This window comes from Heterocephalus glaber, unplaced genomic scaffold (assembly GCF_053883595.1).
Source record: "Heterocephalus glaber isolate CG9 unplaced genomic scaffold, H.glaber_assembly_v1.0 deba00001457, whole genome shotgun sequence".
Lineage (NCBI taxonomy): Eukaryota > Metazoa > Chordata > Mammalia > Rodentia > Bathyergidae > Heterocephalus > Heterocephalus glaber.
The window spans coordinates 7,736,860-7,760,013 of record NW_028258305.1 but is presented as its reverse complement, the minus strand read 5'-3'; the positions used below and the strand labels follow the sequence as shown (position 1 = coordinate 7,760,013).

At 39.4% G+C, this 23,154-nt stretch overlaps 1 long non-coding RNA gene across 1 annotated transcript in view; it reads left to right on the top strand.

Moving 5' to 3' along the window:
* The first annotated feature begins 6,807 nt into the window (after positions 1-6,807).
* LOC147826936 (uncharacterized) overlaps positions 6,808-23,154 on the top strand; it is a 30,543-nt gene continuing 14,196 nt past the window's right edge. Inside the window, exon 1 of the long non-coding RNA XR_015453086.1 lies at positions 6,808-9,462. This is a non-coding gene — a long non-coding RNA (uncharacterized LOC147826936). The remainder of the gene's footprint in view (positions 9,463-23,154) is intronic.

Here is a 23,154-nt window from a genome sequence, read left to right as displayed (position 1 = left end):
TTCAAGAATGTTACGTAAATTGAATCATATAAAGTTAACCTCTTAGTATTGTCTTTTTTCATTCAGTGTAATTTCTTTTGCTGTCATCCAAGTTGTTTCATCATAGTTTTATATATATATATATATATATATACACATACACATATACATATACACATGTATTTGCTTATTAGGCCAAATTCCATGAAAGCAAGGATTCTCTTCTGTACCAAGGATTCCTGTCTTATGAGACAGGAACAAATATTTGTTAAATAAAGTTTAAAGTCTTTAACATGATCTGTAAGACCCCAAATGAAACATGCTTGCCTTTCTAACCTTCTCTTTCACTTTCACAACCCACCACTCCATTCCCTTACTGTCATTCATATACACAGACCATCCTGCCTTTTATGGCAACATTGCCTACTGTGTGATTTTTTTCAGATTGGCTATTTAGAGCAGTGGTTCATAAACTTTGGTGTACATCAGAACCACCTGGAAGACTGAGCTGATTAAAACACAGATTGTGAGAAATAACGGTAATCCAGCTACAAACTGTCTCAGGATCCTTCTCCATTATTAACGGTTTCCTGGACTCTGTGGGGAAGGTGGCCATAGTGGAAGAACTGTTCCCAGACAGTATTGGAAAGTTGCTGATCCATTTGCACATTTCACCATGGATTGGTTGGAAATGTAACTGTCAGGTCTCACTATGTATTTCAGGCTGCCCTTGAACTTGTAGCCCAGGCTGGCCTCGAACTTATGGTGATCCTCCTGCCTCAGCCTCCCCAGTGCTGGGGTTACAGGAATGAGCCACCACGCCTGGCTCCACAAATGTCTTCATACATGAATAAAATAAGTGATGTATTTTCCCCAGCAAAATAGTTTATTTCAATTGTTAATTTGATGCAAATTTTGACATGCATGAGAAACTGTATGAGAACAGATAAAATTATGGCCAAACAAAATGAAGGAATGCGTGCTAAAAGCAAAATATTTTATATCTACAGTAATTATATAATATTCATTAGCACTCAAATGTGGCAAATACATCCTAATTTGAACTGATTTATCTAAATAGTACATATTTTAATAATTGTTATTAGGCAATATGTATATATTCATGTGAAAATAGAAATATATGTATATGTATAAGCTTAGTATATGTGACAGTTTTGGTATTTTAGATATTTACAAAATGATAGAATATTTAACCAATCATACATCAAACAATTCTGAAAATAAGTGAAAACTTGAACAATATATTTCTGGTTTTATATAGCAAGGGATATGGCCACTATCTTCTATGTTTGTCAGGGATGCAATAATATTCAAGGAAGTTGGAAAACTGTAGCAGAAAAAATGGAAGGCTTTGAAGGTACCCTGGTAGTATGTTTTTGGCATGGTGAAGCTAGTCCTAGCCCAGCTAGAGGTGGAACATTTTATATGACTGTCTAGGGGAGCATATTTGGTCCCCTCCACTTGGTCCTAAGTTAAAAACAGGGGCCACAATGAAGAGTGTTGGTCCTCGCTGTCTGAGCCTGGTTACTGTAGAATTTGTGGTTTGGCTTCACTGGCTTCTTACTGCATAAGCCTTTGTTATTTATGGTTTGTTGATTCTCAGTTTCTATATTGTTTCTTACAGTAGATACAAAAATGTATATAGAAAATTAATACATTTAATGTGATTGATAAATATAACATTTTAAATAAATAGTAAGCTTTTCTGTTTATTATGATACCAAATTACTGAGAAAAAAAATGGTACTGGGTTTGGGGAAATTAAATTGGTGTCTTTAAGCAAATTTTAAATTTTTCCTACCAATTATAAATAGTAATTTTCCTTCTAGGGTTATCGTCAACAAAGCTACTCACAAATATGCATAAAGTTTTGGTTAATAAATGGTGAAAAGTCTATCTTTTGTTTTGGGGATTTTTGCTTGTTTGTTTGTTTGTTTGAGACAGGATCTTGCTTTGCAGTGCAGGCTGGACTTGAACTCACTGTGTAGCTCACACTGGCCTCAAATTCATGTCAATCCTCCTGCCTCAGCCTCCCCAGTTCTAGGATGATAAGCTTCAGGCACTATGCCCAGATGAAAGGTCTATTTTTCAGTAAATTGTATTGTGTTCATACAGTGAGAATATAGCTCTAACATACTTGCAAAACCTATGTTCGATTAATATTACTGATGAAGAAAAACATTTTATTTCACATGTATGTGTATGTATATAAATACCTCACATATGTCAATGAAGCCAGGGCCTCATGTGTGGTGGACAAGTGCTCTACCACTGAGCTGTATCCCTCGCCCTTCTGTGTTTGAAGTAAGCATTCATCTTGGATAGTTGTCTTCCTACCCCTAACTTTTTAAGATATAAAATTTTCTTTAAAGGCAAATAATCTTCTGAAGAGTGGATCATATTCATTTTTCTTTGTTTAACGTATTTCTGTTACATGTTTTCATTGATTGCCCAGTTCCCAGTATGTACTAGTTATGGATTATGTGGTGGAGGTACATTACTGAGGTAGAGCCTAGTGGAAAACAAACAAGTAAATATGGCATATGCTATAGCATTGAAGTTTTGTAGTAATTTTTAAAGGTACAGTAGTAGCTGGGCATGGTAGCACACATTTATAATCCCAGCACAGGGAGGCTGAAGCAGGACGGTCACAAATTCAAGTCCCACCTGGGGAATTTAGTGAGACCTTGTTTCAAAATAACAATAAAAAAGGACTGGGGCCAGGGATTTAGCTCAGCAGCACAGCGCCTGCCTGGCAAGTGCAAGGTCCTGAGTTCAATCCCTGGTACCAAACAAACAAACAAAAAGACTGGGAATGAAGCTCAGTGTGACAGTCCTGTGTTCAATCCCTAGTACAAAATAAATGAGCTAGGGCTGGGGATTTAGCTCAGTGGTTCCTGGGCCTGCCTCACAAGCTCAAGGACTGGAGTTCGATCCCTGGTACAAAAACAAAAACAAAAACAAAAAAACCCACAAAAATAAATAAGCCATATTAGTAACTAAAATATTGCTTATATCTCTTTGTGTTATGATTACTCCTTGCTCTAGTGATTGGCATATAAATCCTTTATTTTTTTGGTCTCCTTAGAGTTAAGAAAATATCAATTTATGTAAATGCAACTTCACAAGAAGAAAATTCCATTTCCTTTTTTTTGTAGTCTTTTTGTCCTATATATAATATAGGCATTTTATTGAGAATTTTATATTGAGAATTCATTTGTACCTTTAATATTTAGTAAGACAATTGTATATAGTTGAATGTGAGTGATTTTGCAAGTCAGGTTTTATATATGAAATATTAAGCAATTTTAATTACAAATGTCAGTTTTTATGCATTTTGTGTGTGTCCGGTATGGGGTGAAACTCAGGCCTTCACACTGACCCATTTCTCTGGCCCTCTTATATTGTTTTTGAGTTAAAGTCTCACTAAATTGCCTAGGCTTGGCTAGAATTTGCCATCTTCCTGCCTCAGCCTCCCAGAGTGCTGGAATTATAAGCATTCACCACCACAGCTGGCTGTCAGTTGTCTTTTTTTTTTTTCAGTTGTCTTTTAATGTTCTTTTAATGTTCACTTGAATTTTTCCTTGACATACTTTTTACATAGTACTATGTGGTTTGATTTCCACATTTAAAAATTTTTCTAAATTCTCTGTTTTTGATTTCTAATTTCAGTTTGCTGTGTCAAGGAACATACTTCGTTTTATTTCATTTTGTTTAACCTATTGAAATCTCTTCCATGGCCTAGTATGTGGTTTATGCTGGAAATGTTCTAGGTATACCTTCAAAGAATGTATTTTCTACAGTTATTGGGTGAAATATTCTGTGGAGGTCTGCTAGGTCTACTTGATTTATAATGTTCATATCTTGGGTGTTTTAAAAGTTTCTGCCTAGATGTTTTATCCCTTTTTGAAAGTGTGATAGCTATGTGAGATGATTGGTGTGTAATCATCTCACAGTGCATGGAAATATCAAATGTTGTACACTTTAAATATATGCAAATTTATTTGTCAATTATACCCCAATAACACTGGATAGAAATGTTATAAAGTGACTTATTGAAGTTTCCAAATATTATGTTTGTATTGTCTTTTTTCCTCTTAATTTGGTTAAATTTTGCTTGAAGTATTTTGAGCTCTGTTGTTAGTATATATCAGTTTATAATTTTTATGTCTTTGTGATCAGTTGACTGTATTTATTCTCATAAACATTTAATAACATTTTCTAGAAAAAGTTATCAATTTGTCTGATATTAAAAGTCATTCCATTTTTCTTACGTTTGATTTCCTATATGTTTTATCCATTGTTTTACTTTCAGTATATTTGCATCTTGAATCTAAAGTGTCACATATGCAGAGCAGATATTTGTATCTTATTTTTTATTTAGTCTAAAATTCTTTTCCTTTCCTTGAATTGCTTAATCCATTCTCATTTAATGTTATTCTTGATGTTGGATTTATGTCCACCAGTTTGTTTTCTATATGGCTCATGACTATTTTTGCCTTGTGCTCATTTATGAACTTCCTTTCATTAAATACATTTTGTTACCAAAAAAACCCAAAAAACAACACAGATTGTGGAGCTCTAACCCCAGACCTTTTGATTCAGTGGTGCTAGGGAAGGGCCTCAGGATCTACATATCTGATTAGTTCTCTGATGATACTGCTGCTATTGGTCCATGGACCACACTTTGCAAATTACTATCTTAAAATAATGTTAAATCCTGCTGCCTTCACCTGCCTGAGTTAGACTTTCAGTTCTTTCCTCTCGCCAGATCATGGTGTTCCATGGCACACTATACTTACCCCATTGCATCACTCATTACAGGGTATTGCAATCTTTTGTTTGTGTTTTTCACCCACCAGGCTTTATCTTCAACACCTTGCACTCAGAATCTGACCCAGAGTAGCCACCCTATTTATATGACTAAGTTCCCTAATTTTGACACTTTAAAAGACTTAAATGAAACAACATCTGTACAGCCAAAGGACATTTAGAAAGACATGCTTCTGCGTGCTTGAAATAGAGTGGAGACATACAGGCAAGGTTTATGGGAAAATACAGCAAAGTTTTTTTTATATTCAGACTTGTTAGGAAGTTTCAGTGTTTATTGCGATTCTTTTCAACCAAAACTCCACACTGAACTAATGACTGACTACAAAGGTCAAGAATGTAAGTTGATAAGAAACTTAACCCATTATCTTTTCAATAAATACTTCAAAGTCTGTATTTTGTTATTCTAAAATTGTACTCTCTGCCTTCAGACTAAACACCCCAAACCACTAGACTATTTAACACAGCCAAGACTTCGAAATACTCTTCATTCAATTCCCAGAGCTGGCTAGATGTTGAAATCCAAACATAATTTGCCTGCACAGGTCTACAGACCATTACTGTATCTACAATCCCCAAATCCCCCATAGCTCTAGAAACTTACAAGTTTTTCCTAAGTTCATTACAAGTTCATGGCAAAATCTGACCTAATGATTGTATCACTGGCCATTTATGATTATTTCTAGCCTTTATTTAATCTTACTAAATCTTAATATATTTGATTACAAGTAGTGCTCTGGATCCTGCTGGGGTGTTAGAATACATGGCATATATTCTTGTCTAAAATTGCAGCAGTTCTGAGTTCTTTAACACATCTGGCAAGAAAGGAGCTGGATAACGAATTATGTGCCTACACTGAGTGAATCATCAGTTTCCTTTAGTCTCTATTTTTGTCTACTGTATTCCTAATATTTATTCAAATTCTGCCCCCTATTGTTTTATTGTCTTTTATCCAAAAATTAGTTTTATTGAAAGTGGTTTTCTTCATCCTATCTTTTAATATCAGCTAAATGTGTTGAAAACCACATGTTCCTACTCATATATAAGACAACTTTTTTAAACATCAAGTTATAGGAAATTCTATACTTCTTTGGGATCCTTGTGGTTCACTGAAATCAGATGAATCACTGTCATCCTCATATGAGTCATCACCAAAACAACTAAAGTTATAGACTAAAAAAATATGTCTAGTGGGAAACGTTATTTTGGAATGCATTTTGAAGACTGGTATCACATTTACAAGTCAGTGACATTTGGCAGTCTCAGTAGCTGAAAGCAGAATTTTTGGAGATTAAAATGTAAAGGGGACAAAGAAACATATTAACATTGTAAAAAGAAAAACATAAAAGAGAAACAGCTAAAATATATTTAGGAGTGAACTAAACAAGAAATGGGGAGAAAATGCCACCAGATCCTTTTAAAGAGATGATCACGAAAACTGCTAATACCCAAGATAGCAAGGGAATACAGATACCACAATCTCATGCTCTTGTTGGTGGAAAAAATAAATATATTTCTAGGGAGAATCTGTTAACATTTCTAGGGAGTCCGTTAACATTCAGAATCTTACAAACATACATTTCCTTTGATCTAGTAATTATATTTTCGTGAATTTATTGTAAGAAAATAATATGGGAAAGTATATGTTGGAATATATAACTGGCATTGCTTGTAAAAGTAATAAACAAAAGTCTACTAATTAGGGATTGGCTGAACAAATTACTATAACTATACAGCCATTAAAATTATTTTTTGACTTGCGCTATTATAAAATGTTTCTAAAGCTGGGCATGGAGGCCCATGCCTGTACTCCCAGGACTCAGGAGGCTGAGAATTCGAGGCCAGCCTGGGCTACATAGTAAATTCAAGGCCAGCCTAGACTACATAAGGAGACCCTGTCTCAAAAAACCTAATGAGATGAAATGAAATGTTTCTGAGCAAAGGACATTAAGAATCGCTATAAATGTATAAGGTTAATTAGCTTTATTGTAATAATCATTTCACAAGGTATACGTATCTCAAAACATGTTGAACATTGGGCAAGGGATTTAGCTCAGTGGTACCACCTGCTTCCCAAGCGCAAGGTCCCCAGTTCGATCCCCGTACCAAAAAAAAAGTTTCTTCTCGTTTATTTTCCTGTCTGCTGCTGCTGCCACGAACTATTGCCCCTCTGCCACCCGCCTTGGAGCCAGCCAACTATGGACTGAAACCCCTACAAACTGTAAGCTAAATAAACCCTTTGCCCTCTAAAAAAACAAAGAATGTTGAACACCTTAAGTATATGATTTGATCAACTATACCTAACAAAAAATTTAAAATATATATAACCTAATTTACCTGGAAAGACACAGGTATTACTGGGAGATAACGGCTTCAACCAAAACCTTTGGATATATGAAAACGCTACAATTTATAAAGTAATTCCTGGGGGGCAAAATTGTGGATTTCTTCGGCATACTCTTATATGTGCTATTGTACTGCTTTTATGACAAGAAACAGGAATGTTTGAAAAGCAATATTCTACAAACAGGAGATACCAAGGAACTACTGGTTACTATTAATTTGCGGAGGAAAAATTGTGCACTGGATGTGTGGGACTGCATAACCTTTGTTCCTTCTCTCCAGCCCCATTGTGATTAAATGTGAGTTAATGGATAAAGATGCTTGTTAGTTTTGGGACACTAGATAAAAATCTGTAACAGACCTAAAGTCCCAAAGTAAACTACTCAACTCCTTGTTTGCCCGGAACTGATGTTCCGGACACCACAATTTTTAGAACAAGCTGCAAATGTCTGCTGACCATCAATACGTGACAGTCGACCACTAACCTTTGTCCCCTTTTCTTTAATTCTATGTTAACTTCCCCCTCAACCCCCTATAAAAACAGCCTCGGGCTCTGAGCCAGCTGCCTCTCTAAGCTATTTTGCTTTGGGAGTGCCGTTTGGCCAGACTAATAAAGGTCTGTTTTATTTTCCAACTTGTCCAGTGTGTTCCTTCCCGGCTGTTCATCGCTGTAGTCAGCCCCTCGGAGCATTTGGTAAGGCTCTTGGTCTTACATTCTGAAGGCACCGCTGGGATTCCTGGGTGTGCTTCACTAGTCAGCTCCTCGGAGCGCTTGGTAAGGCCCTGGGTCTTACAGATGAAGTCTCCACCGAGGCGGACGCAAGGTGAAGAAGGGGCTTCCGGGAGCTCGCGCCTCGCCCCGCCGATCCCGGGCCCCCTGCGACCGGAAACAAGCCCAACCCGCCACGCCGCCGGGGAATTCTGGGCCACGGCGGGAGGGCTTGTGACCGCACGAGGAGGAAACAGTCTTTTAAAAAATAAAAACGTGAGTTCGATCCCCATTACCAAAAAATAAAGAAAGCCGAATTACACATTTCCATTAATCCAAGCGCAATCTAGGGCCGTTTCTATCCTGAGACAGATAGGGGAGACCCAGGGGTTTAAAAACAAACACACAGCGTTTCCCACTTCTTCCTCATACAGGAGAAGACACGAGGCTGTCCCCGGGAAGGTAATTCCTACGGGCCTATTTGGCTCACGAGCTATTGTGTTCCCAAGCCCTTGCCCAAAGGGATCACCAGGGCCCGGGGGCGCGGAGCTAGGGGCATTCGGATTGGGCCTCGGTTTTCCGGCCTGCTCGGGTAGGGAGGGGCTGTGCGCATGCGCAAAAGCTATCCCGCCGCTGGCGCCTCACGCCCACTCCCTGGCCAGGAACGCGGGACTGGGCGGAGCTAGGGGAGTGACCAAGGCCTGAAGAAGGAAGTGTGCGTGTAAGTCTTGCACGTTGAGGTCAACGGCCACAGGGTTATAGCGAGGCTTTCCCCGGAGGCCAGACCCTCGGAAGGCGAGTGTCAGACAGAAAGGGTCAGCCGCAGTCAGGTCGCTAAGGGTGCAGAGGGACCCACTGTTCCAAATTTTCCGGACTGAAGATCGGGTGGACAGCGGAAGCGCTGAGACTTTTAGGAGCTGGAGAGACTCTGGGGTCCAACAGGCCAACACCCTCCCTTTTTCTCCTGGGAGTCATCGCCCTCGTTAAGAGCATAGACCTGACTAAGCTTGATAACCAGCTTTTGAGTGATTGTCATTCAAAATGTGTTGGCTTTGGCTTTGAGATATCAGTAGGGTAAAAGTGTTGATGTGAGATCATTTAAAGAGGCAGTCTTTGTGAAATACGGATTCTTGATTTGTTATTTTAGGGGGTTAAAACATTTGGGGTCTGGAGACTTGGTTCAGTAGTAGCATGGGTGCTTAGCGTTGACCGAGGCTCCCGATTTAATCCCCAGCACATATCCACATAATACAAAGAAAAACAATCGGTAAACAAATGTAAATTCATTCTGTTCCTTACATCTAATTATATCACTTCATAGCCGATGATTGGTAACTTTGTTAGATTAGATTAGTAACGTTTAGAGTAGGTGCATCCACCCCACGGCCCACAGCTAGTAATGTGGCCACAAGACTGTAAATTTAACATTATTATTTTTCATGACTTGATTGTGTGGTGCCCGCGTGTGGACTGCGTAGGTGACAACCAAACGGGACGGTTCGGTGCTAACTTCCTCTTGGACCAGTCACAATCTAATGACCACCTTTGTAATCACACCTTACATGCGCTTGTGTGACTTGGTGAGTAAATGCCAAAGATTATAGATGAAAGTGTATTGCTCAATGCGACCTAGGCAAACCAAAAGGTTGGACACCCGTGGTTTAGAATCTCAGAGAGTGGACAAGAATCACAAAGTTTGGGAGAGTTAACACTTCCAGAGAGTTCCAGACCAACTGGTAAGTGATGCTCAAAGGAAAAATTAAAGAGTATGTTTGTCCATGAAATTCCTAAGGCTTAGGTCCTGTTTGGTTTAACACAAATTACATAAGTGATGGAAACTTAGGGTAGTATATATTGACTCATTGGATCCCTTTTTTTTTTTTTTTGGTACCGGGGATCAAAGTCGGGTCCTTGCTCTTGCAAGGCAAGCGGTGGAACCACTGAGCTAAATCCCTGGCCCCTGGATCCTTTTTTTTTTTTTTTGGATTTCTTATTTGTAGATATCAAAGAGCTTTTTATTATTATATTCTTAGAGGGAATTTTGTTTTCAGTGATGAAAAATTACAGAAAGAAGGCAAATTTGAAGATAGTTACATATAGTTATATAAGGAAGACATATAAGTTTAAAAATTGCCAGTTTTTTCTTTAAAAGTTCAAAAATAAGCCAGGCAGTTATGGTGGCGAATGCCTGTAATCCGAGTACTCAGGAGGCTGAGGCAGGAAGATCACTTTGAGTTTGAGGACAGCTTGGGCTGCATAGTGAGTTCAAGGCCAGCCTGAACTGCATAAGGAGACCCTATCTCAAAAAACCCAGATAAATAATTAAACAAGTTCAAAAATAATTATCTAGAAACACTAGAAAATACAGGTAAACAAGAAAGAAGAAAATCACTAATCGCACTGTCCAGAGTTAATTGCTGTTAACAACTTAGTGTTATCTTTCTGTTGCTTCTATTTATCATGTATCTTTTTTTTTTTTGGTACTGGGATCAAACTCGGGTCCTTGGCTTGCAAGGCAGGTGGCAGAACCACTAAGCTAAATCCCCGGCCCTATCATATATCTTATAAATGTAGGCTCACCAGTCTATTTGGTAGAAGAACACAAACCAACCTGTGGTTTTATCTGGTGTTTGGGATTATAAGATATGTCTTTATCACTTGGATTATAAAATGAGCATGCATCACTTTTCTAATCAGAAAAACCAAAGATACTGTCTTAGTTATTTCCCTCTGTGCTGGGACCAAATACCCAGCACTTGAAAATGAAAGGAGAGAAGTTTATTTGGTCACAGTCTGTATAAGTTTCAGTATGTTACTAGATTTTGAGTGACTGTGGTCTCCTTCTGGAGGTGGTTTTTAGATTCTTTCTGTCCTGAGCAAAGAATTGGTCAAGATAAGAACAAACAGTAGGAAAGTTTTATTACAGTTAGGAAAAGAAACAGGCTCTGCAGAGCAAGTTTGGACCAAGTAAAAGTAGGAAAAGAAGTACACCCTGCAGCATGCCTCACGTAAAGCTGAGCATGGAGGCGTACACCTGTAATCCCAGCACTTGGGAGGCTGAGGCAAGAAGATCATGAATTCAAGGCCACCCTGGACCATAAAGTGTGACCCTGTCTCAAAAACAACGGAAAGGTCTCAGGTGAAAAACCTCACAATGGTGTTTTGGAGTACCCCCAATGAAATGGCTGGGTCCCTGCACCCCCATTTTGTGACACCTTCTCTCAATGGTAAACTCTCCACATAAACAGATAGTTTATGTTCCGCTGCCTCTGCAGCTCCCTGTAGGCCCTGCCCTCTGAAACCCAGAAGGGAGAAGCCTGCCCCACACCTGTGGAAGGAGTGACAGCCCTGAAAGTTGATAAGTGGCTTTTGAGGTCATTCTTCCTTTTTCTGGCAGGTCAGTGTTCAAAGCTGAATGTAATAGTCTGCTCTCACCCAATTTCATGATCTGTGGTTACTTTCCAGAGTTGCATTTACCCATGTTTAACCTAGGTCTAAAAATGTTAAGTTGAAAATTCCAGAAATAAAGGATTCACCAGTTTTAGATCGTGCATCATTCTGAATAGCATAGCAAAAATCACACTTTCCTGCTCCATCCTGCCCAGGACATGAGTCATCCCCTTGTCCAGCATATGCTACCTGCCCTTTGTCACTTAGCTGTGTCACCAAACCAGATTTGTTCTGCTTGTCACACAGTATGCCAATCACTGAAGGAACAGTTTTATGGAAGAGAGTTTGTCCAAAGGCAGCAAAGTTTAAAGGGGAAAACCCATGTCTGCAATCCACCCTCCCACACCTGCTCAAGGGTGGAGTTTAAGGGTCTTTTATGGAATAAAGAAGCAGGACAATTTTAGGGATGGGGGAAATTGATCGGAGGTGAAGCAATCAGTCTGCACATGAGTAATCAAACTTCCTAGCTCTGCACAAGTGCATGTCTGGAAGATGGCAGTGTCAGCACAATCAGAGTAGTTTTGGCCTTCTAAGGTGAAAGGGTGACCCATTCAACACCTGCAAAGTCCCTAGTAAAGAGTGAGTCAGTGGTCCAGACAAAAACAGCCTCCAAATCCCTGAAATGTAACCTAGGCAATGGTTGTCATCATAACCCACATGACTGCGGCATACTTAGTAGGAGTACATATGTTGGTCAACTGCATGACTTCCAAAGTTAGTGATTTTTAAAGTCAACTAAAGCAAGTAACTAAGAGCGAGTGAAGATAGAGGTTTTGTTCAGCTTTTTCCTCAGTTTAAGCAGCTGTCTCAATATGAGATTAACTGCTCTGGTATCACAGAAAGCTTGGGCTTTCTTTTACTTAATAATGGCCCTAAACTGGGTGTGGTGATGCACACTTGTAATCCCAGCACTTGGGAGGCTGAGGCAGGAGGATCATTGTTAGTTTGCAGCCAGCCTGGGCTACATAGTGAGTTCAAGGCTGGCCTAGAATACTAGTAGGACCCTGTCTCAAAATAAATAAATGATAAATAAATAAATGGCTGTAAAGCACAAAAATAGGGATGGTGACAATTTAGAGATGCTTATAAGTAGCCATAAAGTGTTTCCTGTAAGTAAAAAGATGAAAGTTCTTGGTTAGTAAGGAAAGAAAAATATCATATGCTGCAGTTGCTGAGATCTACAGTGAGGACAGATTTTCTCTCCATGAAATTATAAAGGAAAAATTCATGCTAATTTTGCTGTCACACCTCGTACTGCAAGTTACAGTCACAAGGTGTGACAAGTGCTTAGTCATCCACTCACTTCATCATCACATAGGCATTGTAAATCATCTCACATCACAAGAAGGGTGAGAACAGTATAGTATTTTGAGAGACCACATTCACTAACTTTTTTATAGCATATTATAAGTGTTCTATTATTGTTAGTCTCTCACTGTGCCTAACAGATGATCTTTTAAAATAATAGATAATCTTTATCACTGGTATGTGTATAGGAAAAAACATACTGGTGTCAGGCATCAACTGGGGAGTCATGGACCATGTCCCCCATAGATACATGTATGTATATGTGTGTGTTAGCAATAAAGACTTATTCAAGCCCTCCCAAGTAGTGACAATTGGTTACATGCTGCATGAGCCAAGGAGAGAGGTAAAAAATCCTGCAGAAATCTTGGAACAGCTAAGCCTCATGAAGACAGAAGTCATAGGATACAACTCTAAAACCAGGCTATTTTGATAATCCTTCAGCTGCAGAGGTTGGAGGCTCCTTTGGGTAGTATTCCCCTAACACAATTCAGGTTTTCTCTTCATCTCTGCTTCCCTTTAGGCATTTCCCCCTACTTTTCTCACTGCAAACTAACGTCATATTTCTCAGTTCCAATTGCCAGAATTATAAAGAATACGATTGTCTTAGTAACCATTTGCCATCCACTTGGTCAGCTTAACTGCCCCTTGGTCAAGTACAAACTGGAAGAGATTACAAGGAAATATGAAATAGAAGACAAGTACTTGAAGAATAGCCCAGCCAGTTTCTTTGTCTGAAAGTATGGCCAAAGTGGTTTCCATAGAGTTGTGGGTATGGCAGGCATTCCAACATTTCTTGACTAATATTTGAAAGGGACAACTACAGCTCAAGAGTTGAGGACTAATCATTTCTGTATCTGCTGAACTAGAGATTCAGTTAAACAGTGGTTTCCAAAGTACCTATTAATCAGAGTCTCTAGGGCAAGTAAGTAGGAATTTCTAAGTAAACTCATGAAGTGATAAAATCATTTTCCTTGTGACCTTGTGTTTGTTTGGTGTTTTTGGGTTGACATTCTCTTTGAAGTGACCAGAGTCACATAAAAGACTTCATTTCAAATATTGTTAGTATTATTTTTATAGATAATGGAATTTATCATTATGTATAATGGAATTATAATTTATAATTTCATTTCAAAATGTATACATTTGCATGAAGTATTTATTATAAAGTCAATTATTCTCTTCCTGTAAGCGCCCAGAGGTGACCTGTGAAAATGGTTCAATACTCTCTTGACCCAGAAAACCCCACAAAATCATGCAAATCAAGAGGCTCAAATCTTTGTGTTCACTTTAAGAACACCCGTGAAACTGCCCAGGCCATCAAGGGTGTGCATATCCGAAAGGCCACCAAGTATCTGAAGGATGTCACATTAAAGAAACAATGTGTGCCATTCCGGCGTTACAATGGTGGAGTTGGTAGGTGTGCCCAGGCCAAACAGTGGGGCTGGACACAGGCCGGTGGCCCAAAAAGAGTGCTGAATTTTTGCTGCACATGCTTAAAAATGCAGAGAGTAATGCTGAGCTTAAGGGTTTAGATGTCAATTCTCTGGTCATTGAACATATCCAGATGAACAAAGCACCCAAGGTGTGCCGCCGTGCTTACAGAGCTCATGGCTGAATTAACCCGTACATGAGCTCCCCCTGCCATATTGAGATGATCCTTACTGAAAAGGAACAAACTGTTCCTAAACCAGAGGAGGAAGTTGCACAGAAGAAAAAGATATCCCAGAAGAAACTGAAGAAACAAAAACTTATGGCACGGGAATAAATTAGGCATAAAATAAATGGAAATAAAAGTAAAAAAAATAAAAATAAAGTCAATTATTAAAAGCTAACTAAATTAAGCATTTATAATGCTAATTAAGTGTAAACATTTGTTCAATGCTCAGGTTTCTAATTTTCTGTCTAGGAGTTGGTATGGCCAAGATTCTTTTGGAAAATCTCTGGCCTTTGTGGAACAATATCTTCCAAGGCTCCAGGCCAGTAAACTGTTTCTCTGCTCTTCTTGACTTAAATTTTTGAGGACAGAATTGTGGTGAAGCAATAGGATAGGCTAATTATTATGTAGTAAGAAATGCACCCCCCCCCCCAAATCCTGAGGACTTAGAACCATGGACATTTATTTCTGTCATGCTACAGTGGATCAATTGGTCATCAAGACAGAGAGAAAAGAGAACATAGTGAACCCCTGGGTTTCAAAATTTCTGCCAGGAAGTTGACATACATCCTGTTCATTCCAATCTCACTGGCCAAAACAAGTCACATTAGCCAGGAATGGTGGCATGCACCTGTAATCCCAGCACTTGGGAGGCAGAGGCAGGAGAATTGTGAGTTCAGTGTAAACCTGGGCTACATAGTCAGTTCATGGCCAGCCTGAATTACGCAGTGAGACCCTGTCTCAAAAAAACCAAAAACCAAAAACCAAACAACCCACAGTATTTGCTGTCCCCAGTTTCAGCATTTGACCAAATAAAATAAAATAATGTCAATTAACACACATTGTTGTGTGAATCCAAGAGTGTAGTTTTGTGCTAGCCTGTACTTATGATATCGTCTTGTATCTCATGGGTAATATTGGGGCATATTCTCCTTCAGTGAAAAGAAACACTAGGCACTGTTGCTTATACAAATCAGCAAAAATATCTGTTAGCGAAAACATCTGTTAACACATTTTCCTATAGCTAGAAAAGTTTGGTCTTAATAGAATTTTTATCTTTTACTTTTGGATAACAAAGTCATCTGATTCATTTGGGGCTTTAACTTTATAAATGCTAACTGTTTCTTGTGTTGTATTAGTTGAATCTTATAGTGGACATCCTGAGTGTGTCAGTTTTATAGCAACCATATGATTATGGGGTTTGAGAGACTGAGTTCTACCTATTTCCAAAAGTTACCTCTGCTTTACTTACCCAATTAGGAAATTGTATCCCTGTTGCCACAATAAGGGTCAGCTCTAAAGGGCAGTAAGTTCCTATCTAAAGGGCAATAAGCTCTAATTTGAGCCAGTGAGATGTAAGAAGTTAACTGAGGGGTTCTGAAGACAAAGGTCCTGCTGGGCATGGTGGTGCATGCCTGTAATCCCAGCACTTGGGAGGCTGAGGCAGGAGGATTGCTATGAATTTGAGGCCAACTTGGGCTACATAGTGAGACCCTATCAAAACAAAAAAAAGGTCCTGAATTATTTGGAGACATCTATGTGGTAGATAACTATTCACTTGGTTTCCCTCCACATAGAACTTTCAGTGATAAATTCAGGACAGTCCTGGACAAACTGGAATAGTTAGCAAAACCACCAGAAGTCAGTGCTTTCTTTCCTTCTGGGCAATATGATGTGACTATGTGAGGAACGAGATTTTTGCTACAAAAAAGGAAGCTAACCTTATAATGAAGTTGAAGAGCAGCAGGCTATCAGAAAAATGGAAAGGAATTGGATTCATCATGATAACAAATCCCCTAAATAAACCACCTCTAAAGCTCCCTTTACCTTTGGTCTTTCCAGCTAAATAAGCCAATATATCTCCCTTATTTTTTGTGTTAGTTTGAGTTTAGATTCTGATACTAATATAAGAATTCCTCCCTCCTTCCATTTCTCCAAGAGATGATCTCTCTCTCCCTCCCTCCCTCCTCTCTCTTTCTGAGGAGCAAGATCAAAGATTCATCCAAAAGAGAGATAGAAAAGATACACTCCACAGGACAGGAGAGGGCCAGCAAGAAGAGCCCATGGCCATGAGGGGGGCCCAGGTTAGAAGGCTCGCAGTCTCAGGGTTTGGCGTGGGGTTGAGGAGCAGTCAGAGGTGTGATTCCCACCAATGAGCGGTTCAACTGAGCCCCTCCATCAGGTTATGGAGTTCCAGACCCTTCAGGGCCCCTGAGGAATTACAGTGTCTCAAGCCCAAGGAGCAGGGGTAAAATATGCAAAGTCATTGACATGGCAACTAGGGTTAGGACAGCCAGACCACCTGGTGCATATCCACGGACTCACTCTGCACAAGCTAACTTACCTGGTTACTCTTTCCCACTGTATCCAGACCTGGGTGTCCTGTTCCTGGGACAACATTTAACTCAGAAGGTAGACCTAGCCTCAGAAAGTGGGGTTCAAAGCAGGCTGTCCCCTCCTCCTCCAGCCCCCTCCTCAGCCATCTCCTGCTTTGACTTCCTCCTGAGAGACATAATTTCCATAAAAAATCTTCATGGGATGTTGAGGGCTGGTGGTCTGTTCTTCTGAGGCTGCTTCCTGAGAGTTGCCATCATTCCTGCTTATAGGGAATTATGGAACTCTCATCCTAATTTAAGGGCTGGAGAAAACCGATTGGATTTAATGATCTAGGATAGAGTTTGGCTGTGGGTGGATTGGGTGATTTGCAACTGGCTATAAGGTTGAAAGATTGAGCTTCTTCTTCTTTTTTTTTTTTTTTTTAAATGGGACACGGTCTCACTATATAGTCCAGGCTGGCCTCAAACTCATAAGATCCTCCAGCCTCCCGAGTGCTGGGATTACAGAATGTGCCACTATGCCTTTTTAAGGGTTGAGTTAGAAGGGGCATAGTTGGAGTCTCCAGCAGTTGAGAGAGGTAGAATTCCTGTTGAAACATCATTTGCAGATAGATTTGTTGGATTCTGAAAAAGATAAGCTCTGTGAGACAAGTAGACAGATTCCAAACAAAAGTAAGAGAAAAATTCCTGTTAGTGGGCCAAGAAGGGGTAGTAACCAGGAAAGCCATCCCCAATTCCATGACAACCAACCATTCAACCCTTGCTCTCCCAATCAGGATGCCTGATCCAGGAGGGCATTCAGTCTGCTGTACAACACCTGAGTGGCTAACACAGTGACAGCAGCACTCTCCCAAAGCCACGCAGAGACCTCCCTGTGCTGCAGTCAGCACATCCAGATCTCTCTGATCCCACAGGGCCACTGCGGCCAGGGAATCCATCCAATTTCTCAAGGCCTGAAGGAGAGGCTGTAAAAGGTGTATAAGGCTACTCCAAGGTCTGTAGCTCCTATCACATCTTCTTGGCAATTTCCAAGCTCACCAAGAAGGGGATTAGAGTAATCACCTTTTTTGGTTGGATGGAGGTGGAAAGGAGAATTGGGAAAAGGCTGTTGTTGGAGCAATCTCTATACCAGAGGCAAGATAAGCTATTAAACAAACACAGTGGAATGAAGGAAGGCTTTACTTCCACAAAGAACACACCTGGGATAGTAAAACAAGTAGTAATATGAAGATAGAAAAGGAGATATTGTGTATCAGTTGTGAAAGTTCTGATGGCTCCCCTGAAGAAATGTTGAGTGGCAAATGCCATTGCTGTCAATGGTTGAAAAGAGGAAAGTTGTGGCTGAGATGCATGTTGGTCTTGTTTTCTTGAAATGGGTAATGTCTTTGTGAGTCAAGGAAAAATCAAGTGTCCATGGTTGACAAGGGAGAGATGTATTGGCTATGAGTGGCTGGAGTAAACCAACAAAAGTTATCCAGGGAGTGAGATCAGGAACTTGGGAAGGGGGTAGTCTTCTCTGACAGAAGCAAAAATCTTCATCCTCCACGTTGAGTGGGAGTGTTGAAGTGGAAAGGCAGAGACTTGGATTTGTTCAGAGAAGCCATTATATTGGAGAAGAATGTAGCCTCCAGGCTTTTTATGGTCTAAGACAGAGATGGTGAACCTATGGCATTTGTGCCAAGGGCCCATGAGCCAAATTGCCTCAGCCAAGATTTGACAAATTATCAGGATGCATACACCAGCAAAGATCACTTACTTGTGCGAAGGCATGCCAAATGCAAACTTTTACCTTTCAATAAAAAGCTGTTTGTATCATTGAAAGCTCTGTTACTGTGTTTTTCTTTTAAAACAAAGATGTTAATGTGTGAGTTGCTTTTTCTAAATGAAAACATCAGTATTAAAGTGTAATTGTGTTGGTACTTTGTGATAAATAAATGGGCTTTGGGTTACAGTTTGGGCACATGGTCTCTAAAAGGTTCACCATCACTGGTCTAAAATGTAAGTAAAATTACAAGTGAGGGCCGGGATGTAGCTCAGTGGCGCCACACCTGCCTGGCAAGTGCAAGGTTCTGAGTTCAATCTGTGGTACTGGGGGAAAAAAAGAACAAGTAACACTGTTCGTAGGCTGAGTATTTGAGGGTGATCTATGACTTGTATGTAGATTGGAGCACAAGTGACAAGGGAGACCCCTGAACATATTGGACCAGAAACATAATTGTAAGAGATGAAGTAAAACATTCTCAGATGACTGAAAATTACAGAATTTGTTGCTAGCAGACCTGCTATAAAAGAGTTCCTGAAAGTAGCCAGGTATGGTGGTACATACCTGTAATCTCAGCATTCTGGGGAGCTGAGGCAAGATCTTACATTTGAACCCAGCCTGGTCAACTTAGTAAGATCATGTATCAAAGTTAAAAAAAAAAAAAAAAGCTAGGAATGTAGCTGATTATGAAAACCTTGGGTTCAATCCCTAATACTGCAAAAAAGAAAAGAAGGAAAAATGAAAGGAAAAGGGAAGGGGGGAAGAGAAGGGAAAGGAAAGGAAAAGAAAAAAGTTTTCAGGTAAAAGAGAAATGATACTAAAAGGAAAGCTACTATGGTTTTTCTTCAGATCATATAAATCGGCTTTTACTAAAAGGAAACTTGAATGATCAGGAAAGAAGGAAGAGTAATAGAAATGGTAAATATATGGATAATTTTAATAATTTTTTTCCTTTTGTGTTTAAAAGATGTTTGATGGTCGAGAGCAAAAGTTATATAATAATTCTGATGAGGTTTTTCTTTTCTTTTTGGGGGGGTACTGGGGATCAAACTCAGAACCTTGCACTTGTGAAGCAGGTGGCAGCACCACTGAGCTAATCCCCAGCAGGTTTTTCAGTGATTAGAGATATTACATACTTGGAAGTACTATGGAACAATAATATTTTTACATTTCACTAGTAGTGGTAATACACTGATTCTAAATAGACAGTGAAAGTTATTGTCTTAGTTACTTTTCTAGTTGCTGAGACAAAAATATTCAATACCCCAAATTAAAAGAGGAAAGGTTTATTTGGCTCACAGTTTGTAGTTTTCAGTCCGTAGTCGACTGGCTCCAAGGCCAAGTAGCATGACAGAGGGACATCACAGAGGAGAAGCAGTTCTTGGCAGTCAGAAAGCAGAAGCTACAAGCAACAAGAGACAAGCAAGCATAGCAGCTTCTTTCTGCCCCTTTTATATTCCATCTAGGCTACCCTGCTTAGGGCAGGTGCCAACCCAATAAGTGGACTAATTTAATAATCACACACCCTTAATCCTAGCATCGCAGCATGAATCAATCCCAGCATCATGTTCTTGATCCTAGTGACATAAACCCTAGATCTAGCCATCTTTGAAAAGCCCCATCTATGACCAAATGAGGCTTTGGGGGGATATCTAGATACAAGCCATAACAGTTATGCATATTGTATTCTCTAGAGCAGCTACTAAAAACAGATACAGTAAAAATCTCAACAAAGTGTTTTTTAAATGTTTAAATAAAGAAAAGGACAGGACAGGAAGAACAAAGGAATGAATACCACAGGTATCAAAAAGAAAAACAAATAATGGTTGACACAAATCCCCCAAATATTAATATCATTAAGTGTAAATGACCACAACACCCTAACTAAAAATAGGCCCCCCCCAAAAAACATGACCTGATGTGAAAAACTATACATACTTAAGCTCAACAACTTAGATGGAAGGGATCAATTTCTTACAGACTACAACTTACTCCAAACTTATTCAAAATAGAATAGGAACGAAAAAAGAACAAGCCACCTCAAGACTTTTGAAGCCATTATTTACCATGATGCCAAAAGCAGACATTACAAGAAAGCTACAAATTAATACTTCTCATAACATAAGAAAAATCTTCAACAAAATATTAGCAAATTAAATCTAGTCATACTCTTAAAAGAACACATCAAGACCAGGTTTTATTTTAGGAATGTAAGACTAATTCAATATTTGAAAATCAATGTAATATATCATTGTGACAGTCTAAAGGAAAATCACATGATGTTAACTGATGCAGGAAAATTAAATGTCAGAGTTGGGGATTTAGCTCAGCGGTAGAGCCCTTGCCTAGCAAGCATGAGGCCCTGGGTTTGGTCCTCAGCACCAAAAAATTAAAAAACAAAATTAAATGTCAATTCATGATAAAAAATAAACTCACTGGGTGTGGTGGCACACATATGTAATCCCAGCTTCTCTCGAGGCTAAGGTAGCAGGACCACATATTCAAGCCAAACTGAGTAACTTAGTGAGATGCTGTTTCAATATGAAATTATTTTTTTAAAAGACTGGGGAGGGCCGGGGATTTAGCTCAGTGGTTCTGCCTCTTGCCTCACAAGCACAAGAACCTGAGTTCAGTCCCCAGTACGAACAACAAAAATAAAGGTGGACTGGGCAATGGGCCAGGGATTTAGATCAGTGGTTTTGCTGCCTGCTGCGCAAGCACAAGGACCCGAGTTCGATCCCTGGTACCAAAACAAAAACAAAAACAAAAAAAACAAGCAAACAAAAGAAAGGATGGGGGATATAGCTGGTGGCTGAATGCTTGCCTAACATGTGAGGCCCTGGGTTTAATCTCCAGTACCACACACACACACACACACACACACACACACACGCACACTCCTCTTTCGGTAATAGATTGTTTCTTGGCAGATTATGCTGGAGTTCAAGGATTATCTCACACACACACACACACACACACACACACAGACACACACGGAAAAAATATACTCAGCAAATGGGACAGAAGGGACTTTCCAAAACATGATCATAAATTGCATCTCGAAAAAACCTACAACTAATATTCTTAACCTGGTGGAGACAAGAAAAACAAAGAAAAGTCATACAGATTGGAAAGGAAGAAAAAAAAACTTCTCATTTTTGGATGACATGAATGTCTACCAAGAAAGCCCCAAGAAATCTGTAAGGAGAAAACCCTAGAATTAATAAGTGAGTGAGTTCAGCAAGGCTGCAGGATACAAGTTCAATACACAAAAGTCAATTGTATTTCTAGACACTAATAGTGAACTGACACCAGAATTGCAAAGGTAATGACATTTATAATAGATGCAACAAAGTAAAATACTTAGGTATAAATTTATCTAAACCTTTTACTGCTCTAAATTGCCACTATTTTTTCTGAGTTTTGCTATGTAAATGATGATTTAATGTTATGTTTTACATTTCTGCATTATTTTAATATACACTTTACATTGATAGTCATAAAAATTCTTATTTTAAGGGCTTCCCAATAATCAATCATACTGATACATCAGCATAATGTGAACTTTTTAAACAAGGCTGAATTCAAATTCCAGTTTCCCAAATACTAGCAGTGAGTCTTGAGGCAGTCAACCTCTTTCAGCCTCAGTCATCAGTAAAATACCAAATCTTTAGATTTTTCAGAGATAAATGTTATATATGGAAAATGTCTGGTACGTGGTAGGTGCTCAAAAACCAGCTATTAATACACTAATTTAAATCTTTATCCTATTTTTGAACAACTAAGATCATTTCTTGGTAGATTCTTTATGCTGGAGTTCAAGGATTATCACTTCCTGCTCTGGGCGGGTGCCAGGCTCAAGGAACGCACCCTAGCTGGCGCAGGTGCGGACCCGAAGAGTTCAACCTAGAGTCACGCTGAAAACACCGAATCACCGGAAGGAAGCTCCCCCACCGCCATCCCAAGCTCCTAGGGCAGAGAAGGTGAGCCGCGCTGGCACCAGAAGCAACGCCCCCCCCCCCCCCGTGTAAATGAGAAGACACATAAATAAACCTCAAAAACAGACTTCTGGATCACCTACAGCAACCCCAAAGGGAAATGAGATGGAACAATCTGATACTCAACCACCTGGACTCTTTGAACTGGCAACAAAAGAGGATCTGGGAAAAATGAAATCAGAAATAATTACTCAGTTAACACCAAAGATTGTGCTCATGGTGCAAGACATGATTAATAAATCTAGAGAGGACACAGATAAAAAAAATAGAGGATCTAAGGAACATGATGGAATCCCAACATAGGAAACAAATGGAATCTATAAAACAGATGCAAACAGATTTCCAGGAGATTAAAAACTCCATCGAAAGTCTGCTCAGCAGAAAGAACCAATGTGAGGATAGAATTTCAGATATAGAAGAAAAGATTGCAATTAGTGACTAGGAAAAGAAAAATTGCTTTAAAATTGTAAAGGAACATGAGAAATCAATCCAGCAGCTAGCTGCTAGATGATGCAAAGTATAACAACATAAGACTGATTGGAGTCAATGAAGAAAGAGGAGAGAGTGCAGATGACATAAAAAAACTCTTCACAGAAGTGATGGCAGAAAACTTCCCAGGGAGGGGAAAAGAACTTGACATACAGATAAGCGAGGCATATAGGACTCCAAATAGCCTTGATCAAAAAAAAACTACACATAGGCATATAATAGTTAGGATTCCAGAAATCCAACAGAAGAACAAAATTCTACAAGCAGTGAGAGAA